This window comes from Dendropsophus ebraccatus, chromosome 1, assembly GCF_027789765.1.
Source record: "Dendropsophus ebraccatus isolate aDenEbr1 chromosome 1, aDenEbr1.pat, whole genome shotgun sequence".
In the NCBI taxonomy this organism is placed as follows: domain Eukaryota; kingdom Metazoa; phylum Chordata; class Amphibia; order Anura; family Hylidae; genus Dendropsophus; species Dendropsophus ebraccatus.
The window spans coordinates 91,192,797-91,199,860 of NC_091454.1; positions in this window are offsets into that span (position 1 = coordinate 91,192,797).

Consider the following 7,064-nt stretch of genomic DNA (forward strand, 5'->3'; position numbering starts at 1 on the left):
GCTCCCACAGTTGATTTCTTCAATCCAAGCCTATTGCAGATTCAGTCTTCCCAGCCTGGTGCAGGGCTACAATTTTGTTTCTGGTGTCCTTTGACAGCTGTTTGGTCTTCACCATAGTGGAGTTTGGAGTCTGACTGTTTGAGGGTGTGCACAGGTGTCTTTTTATACTGATAACAAGTTTAAACAGGTGCCATTACTACAGGTAATGAGTGGAGGAAAGAGGAGACTCTTAAAGAAGAAGTTACAGGTCTGTGAGAGCCAGAAATCTTGATTGTTTGTAGGTGACCAAAAACCATAATTTGCAAATAAATTCTCACAAAATCAGACAATGTGATTTTCGGGATTTGTTTTCTCATTTTGTCTCTCATGGTTGAGGTCTACCTATGATGTAAATTACAGATACCTCTCATCTTTTTAAGTGGGAGAACTTGCACTATTGGTGACTGACTAAATACTTTTTTTCCCCACTGTATGCAGCATAGATCAATGAGATAGGCACATTAATTGCTTCCGACTGTTGCAACCGGAAGCAATCGAGTGCCGAGCCAGGATCAGTGCCATTACGGTGCTGAGCCCGGACGGGGTAAGATGTGTGGGTCGCGATCCACCCCACTAGACACCAGGGAACGGCTGCATCAAGTAATCAGATGCAGCTGTCAACTTTGACAGCTGCATCAGATTATTTTAGTAGTGGGCATGGCGATCAGACCGTGCCCGCTAATAGCCACGGTCCCGGGCTACGAGCGGCACCCGCGCGGCCCCGTTCTGAACACATGGAGGCGGCCCTGGACTTACGAGTACGTCCAGGGTCGCCTAAGGGTTAAAATAGTGTGTTGTATATAGTAGTATATATAGTTCATTAATATGTTATGGTTAGTAGTAGTTACATTTTTGGGGGGATATATTGTAGATATAGATTGTATGGGTTGTTAGTGGGGAAGAATGAGTGTAGGGATGGACCGGTTGTGCCCTTATGGTGTCGTTAATAATGTTTTGTTAATTTTTATTATTCAGTTCAGTTAAGAAATGGTATGCTTTAGGGCAATCAACTTAGCCAGTTGTCCATTTTTCATCATTTCTGTAGGGTGGTTGTTGAAGAAATGCTGTCCCCTGGTGATTGCTTCAGACAGTAACTGTTGTCTCAGCAGTGGCGGTGTTTTCTCCCTGCACCAGATAAAGGCGGCAGAGGTAGATGGGAGGAACTTACTGTTCCAACCGAGGCTGCATAATCCTGACTTGCAGAGATATGGCTTTACGATGGTAGCTGCAAGAAGTGGAGTAGGGGGTCCCGGTTCCTCCAAGCAATGGGTTGGTGGCGTTCCATGTGCTGACATATATATTTAGTACCTGGGTTTCAACCCAAACCTGACTGACTTTATGTTTAGAGGCTAAAGATAGCATCATGGTCTTTGCCACCAGTGACACGGAAAAACTGCCACACCACTAATTGCTACACACCAGCACAGTGTAGCAGGCACACTGCTAGTGTTATGACCATGCCTGATAAGGCAGTGCTACCTTCTAGGGGGAAGTTTCTACCTCTGTGGCAGATATTATGTTTTTAGCCTTAATTATCCACTCCAGGTTTTTCTGTGTCCTTTGCATTTGGCCCTGGGTCTTACTGTGAGCTGAAACCTTTGTCCAAACCTGTTAGGGTTGCTATTACCATGACCCTGTGTTCCCATTTCTTCCCACTTGAGTGGTAAAACCCTGCAACATCCCATGTCGAGCACACTCACCAACGCTGGAAATTTGACTGATAGGTGAGCTGAGTCGTTCCTAAAGGCCATTAAACTTGAACATGGCCTAGAAGTTGAACTGTTACAGGACTGCAGATCACGCCAGGTCACTCCACACCTACAACCTAATTAGGGAAGCAGAGTGAATCTACTATGCCTGGCTGCCTTCTTCCAATTACTTAAAGCTGAGTGCTCAATTATAGAAGTCTGGCCTAATGTCACATGTAACCAGATTGATTTCTTCCTATATGAGTGGCAAAATAACTAGGGACACTGAGAACCTTTCAGATGATTGCTGGCCGGGATCGACTACTGACTGCAGTGGAGTTGGAAATTTGAAGGATCCATTCCAAAGTACCATACTGGCTAGTATTCACCTAACCACTGAGTCTTACTGGGAGCTGCAACCTTCTTCTAAGCCTGTGAGGATTGCCACTACCACAACCTCTCCTGCTGCCACTGGCCAAACCCTGAAAAGGGCTAGACTTCTTAAGACACTTCAAGATCCTTGCAGAAGACAATTTATTTCAATCAAAATTGCTTAATAAAAAATTAAATACATTGAAATTAAATTGACACATATTGGTGCCACGTAAACTAACAGGACACAAAGGGTATCACACAGGGGAATGTGAAAGGGTAGTTTAAGGGGGTTTGGAAGGTGTTAAATGGTTAATTAGAAAGTTTATATATTTTATGCCGTTGATCCACCAAAGTCCACTACTGTCCATGGCGGAAATTGAATGATTGACTGGCTAATTGACATTTTTTAAACTTTTAATTTTTCCAATTTTTGACAACACCAATGTTTGACAATGTTTTGTTCAACAACATCTGTTGAACAAAACATTACTCTGTAATAGTTCTACTATTGTAGCTACTATAGTTGTTTTAATGAGATTCGTTTCTATGCAATTCACCAATATTCACAAATACGTCCAATTATTCGCAATTATTAACCTCACAAAACTAATTTTCGACTGCTTCGCTCATCTCTACCAAGGAGCCTAGAACAACTTCCAAAGAGATTACAGAAAAACTCCAAGGTCTATCAGTGTCAGACTGCACCATCGGTCACTGTCTTTGCCACAGTGGATTTCGTAGAAGACAACTGAGAAGGAAACCACTGTTGAAAGCAATCCAGTGAGGCTGGAATTAGCTAAAAATGCACAAATCTGTAGCTTTTTGGCAAGTCACATGAGCTTTGTGTTCACAGCATAAGGCTATGTTCACACCGCTTGCTTCACTGTGGGCTATGGGAAGCTCTGATGCGAGTGCGCGCTGTTGCAGAGCTCCGCGGCTGGAAAGATCACTGATCCGGGCTGAGATCGGACAGATGTTCACAGCGTGTGAACATAGCCTAAAAGCATACACAAATTAGCTTGGTCTCACTTGCAGGTCATAGGTTCTGAAACAGAATAATGACCCAAACACCCAACTAAGAACATCCAAGAATGGCTAAGAATAAAGATTTAAACCCTAGAATAAGCAAGACCATTGATGGGTTTCTAAATCATGTCACTTTATTTGCACACATTCGTGTTGACATAATAAAAGTTATAAGTTATATTCAGTAGTCCTCGAGACTATAAGAATTTGTTGCTAACCTAGCGCTAGCGTGTTGTTGTTCACCTAATGTACACATATAGGACAGCATATTCTGAATAAGTTACCTGAGATATTGGGTCTACTTTAAAGCGACTCTGTACCCACAATCTGCCTCTTCCCGCAAAACTGCTTGTACTGTTAGATAGCTGCTTTTAATCCAAGATCTGTCCTGGGGTCCTTTCGGCAGGTGATGCAGTTACTGTCTTAAAAAGCAACTTTTAAACTTGCAGCCCTGTATCAAATTGGCATGGCCTAGAGTGTCTATGGCCTAAGCCTGCAATGCCTCTCTGTCCCTCCTCCCCGCCCTCTTCATCATTCAGAATGCCCCAGGCAGGATTTCTCCTAATCGTCACTTGTCTAAACACTGTACATGTGCTGGACAACTCCGGCCAAAAGTATTTTTTAATATGGTATTTCTTATGGAAAGTTAGACAAATTCCTAATGTACATTAATTATGGAAAATGCACATATAGGGCTATTTCCCTTAATTTAGTACATGGAGACTTCAAATTCTCTAAAATACCGTGATGTCACGAATCAGGGTGTAATTCCTATGGAGTGGCCAGCAGGGGGCACAATATATATAGAAGCCTATGGACTTTATTGAAGTCTTTGGGAGATGTAATGAGTAATGTAATGTAATCTACACTTTATTGGTACACTATGTTTATGGGATAATTTGGGGAGCAAAGACATTTGCTTCCCAAATAGAAGACACCGAACATGAAGAGAGAGGTAGGTGCATCTAACTACCTTCTCCCTCCCTGCTTGGTGTAGTGGTACAGATAAGCACTACTACTACTCCCATCATCTGCTCATATTATGAGCAGATGATGGGAGGAGTAGTGCCAGGGAGATCCCCAGCACCAAGCCTCCCCTCAGCAGACGGCCCTCACCACTGACGCTACACCCGCCACCGCGCTCATAGATCTGGCCCCCAGCCATCCCACACACCCGCCGCCGGTAAACCTCCACACAACTCCCTTCCCTGCCGGTATTGGACTGCCTGATCACTTCCAGCCCTCGCGTCCTGACGATTCGGTCCCAGATTTCACCCCCAGCCAATTCGGTCCTGGATGAGGAGAGCTGCTAGGGGTGACATCAGGGACCAAATCGGCAGGACCCGGGAGCGGCAGTGATCTGGCAGTCTGATATCGGTATCGGCAGGAAAGTGAGTTGTGGGGGAAGCAGGGAGGCTGGAGGGTTGGTGATGGGGTGATGGGGGTGGGGCTAGCAGTTTACCGGCGGTGGCGGCGGGTGTGTGGGATGGCTCGGGGCCAGATCTTTGAGGTCCCCAGTGGCAGGGTCAGCAGCTGTGCGGTGTGTGTGTGGGGTGGCTGGGAGCCAGATCTATGAGCGCGACGGCGGGTGTGGGGTCGGTGGTGGGGGCTGTCTACTGAGGGGGGGCTTGGTGCTGGGATCTCCCTGGCACTACTCCCATCATCTGCTCATACTATGATCACATGATGGGAGGAGTTGTAGTGCTTATCTGAGGTACCTCCTCCCTCCCTCCCTGCTTGGTGCCTTCCATTTGGGGAGCAAATGTCCTTGCTCCCAAAATTATCCCATAAACATAGTGAACCAATAAAGTGTAGATTACATTACATTACACATTACATCTCCCATTACCTTCAATAAAGTCCAAAGACTTCTATATATACTGCGCCCCCTGCTCGCCACTACACCCTCATTCGTGACGTCACTGTATTTCAGAGAATTTGAAGTCTCCATGATCTACTAAATTAAGGGGAATAGCCTATATGTGTATTTCCCATAATTAATGTACATTAGGAATTTGTCGAACTTTCCATAAGAAATAACATATTAAAAAATACTTTTGGCCGAACCTCTCCTTTAAGGCTCATGTGCAGTGTTCAGACAAGTGATGAATAGGAGAAATCCTGCACAGGGGCATTCCGAATGGTGAAGAGGGCGGGGAGGCGTCACAGGCCTAGGGCATAGACACTATAGGCCACGCCAATATGACAGAGCTGCAGGTTTAAAAGTTGTTTTTTTTTCAGGACAATAACTGCATCACCTGCCGAACAGACCCGAGAGCAGATCTTGGAGTAAAAGCAGCTATCCAACGGTACAAGCGGTTTAGGGGGACAGATTGTGGGTACAGAGTCGCTTTAAGTTTATCAATAACTAGAAAATAAATACATCATGATAAAAGTCTCAAATGTATTCTAAAATAAATTTTTGCTAAATAGTGAATGCAGTGCATTTAGAGAATATTTAAATGAGCACTGTATTCCTATTTTCTTTTTGAAATATAAAATCAGCCACTAGGTGTCTCACTTACTGGAAACTTGCAGTTGAGGCTCCAACAGTAAGGCCATTTGGTCTTTAGTAACAGCAAAAAACAAAACCAAATGCAGAAAGTGATGTTAGCTGGCCCAGTGAAGATGCTGATTGGCCAGCAGCCGTGCACTGCTCCAGATGAGTAAACCTAACTGATAAAAATGCTTGCCCACCCACTCTAAGTGGACCGCGAAAGCAGCAAAATTTAAAAAAATGGACAGAATACATAATGCAAGCATTATCTATATATTTGCTGTGTTTTTTTTTATGTCATGACAGGTAAACTTTAAGCCCTTATTTTTAAGCAGCCTTATTTTGAAATGAACTCTAGTTAATTCTCGCACAATATTTATAACATACAATTGAGTTTTTGGGCATTTAAAAAAAAGAAAAGTAAAAGAAAAACTGAAATATCACATATCACACTCAAAGTTGAGCTCAGGTGCATAGTGTTTCTATTGATCATGCTTGAGAGGTTTCTGCAACTAGATTTCAGATCACTTGTAGTAAATTCAATTGATTTGAAATTATTTGTAAAGGCACACACCTGTGTAACTAAGGGCCTATAGTCAACAGTGCATGCCAGAGCTAAATTGATTTTGCCAAAAAGCACTTAAAGGATTCTTACCCTAAAAAGCAAATATTCTGCTTAAATGAAATGAAAAATTAACTCTTTGCTGCACCAGGCTAGGCCTACAGCTCTCGGCAACCCATTTATCATGGCCCTGCCTTGCCATCTTCTGCACTCTCTGAATGCCCTCCTACATAACGGTGTGACCAAGCTGAAGACCTGACCAGAGGAGGTGGAACCATCAGGTCTGATCTGTGCACAGGTGCTCATTCAGAAGAAGAGGGTGGTGCAGCCCAGAGGGAGGAATGTCTAGACCAGTGATGCCAGTAACAGTGGTGCTGCAGGACGCGACAACAGCATTTTTTCTCTGACTACAATACTTCCAGATGGGGTAGATGGGGGACGGAACGTCTGGTAAAACAGAAGTATGCAAAAAAGGGGGCCCATGGACCCTCAGTTGCGAGTCTCAAAACACGGCAATAGCCAGATATCCCTCCAAAGGGTGCTTTCCAGTGGGGAGATCATCAAACAACCCTTATACATAGCCCCTTAAGTCCCACTCGTTTGTGAGTATTGGAACATAAATAGGGAAATACCAGGGCCGCCCCTTTTGCATCAAAGTCTAACTCTGTTGTGAGTGTTGTGACGTGACAAGAGTTTACTAAAGCCAGGCATCCATCCACAGACAGCTGTTTCGGGGTATTTGCCCCTCGTCAGTGTGGAGAAGGATTCGGGCCGGAGCTGCCCCCTTCATTGTGTGAACTGACATGTCAGTTATTTGCGGGTCCGCATGGGATCCCGGCCGGGATCCCATTGAGGTAGAGGCATTGTTCTACCCCGC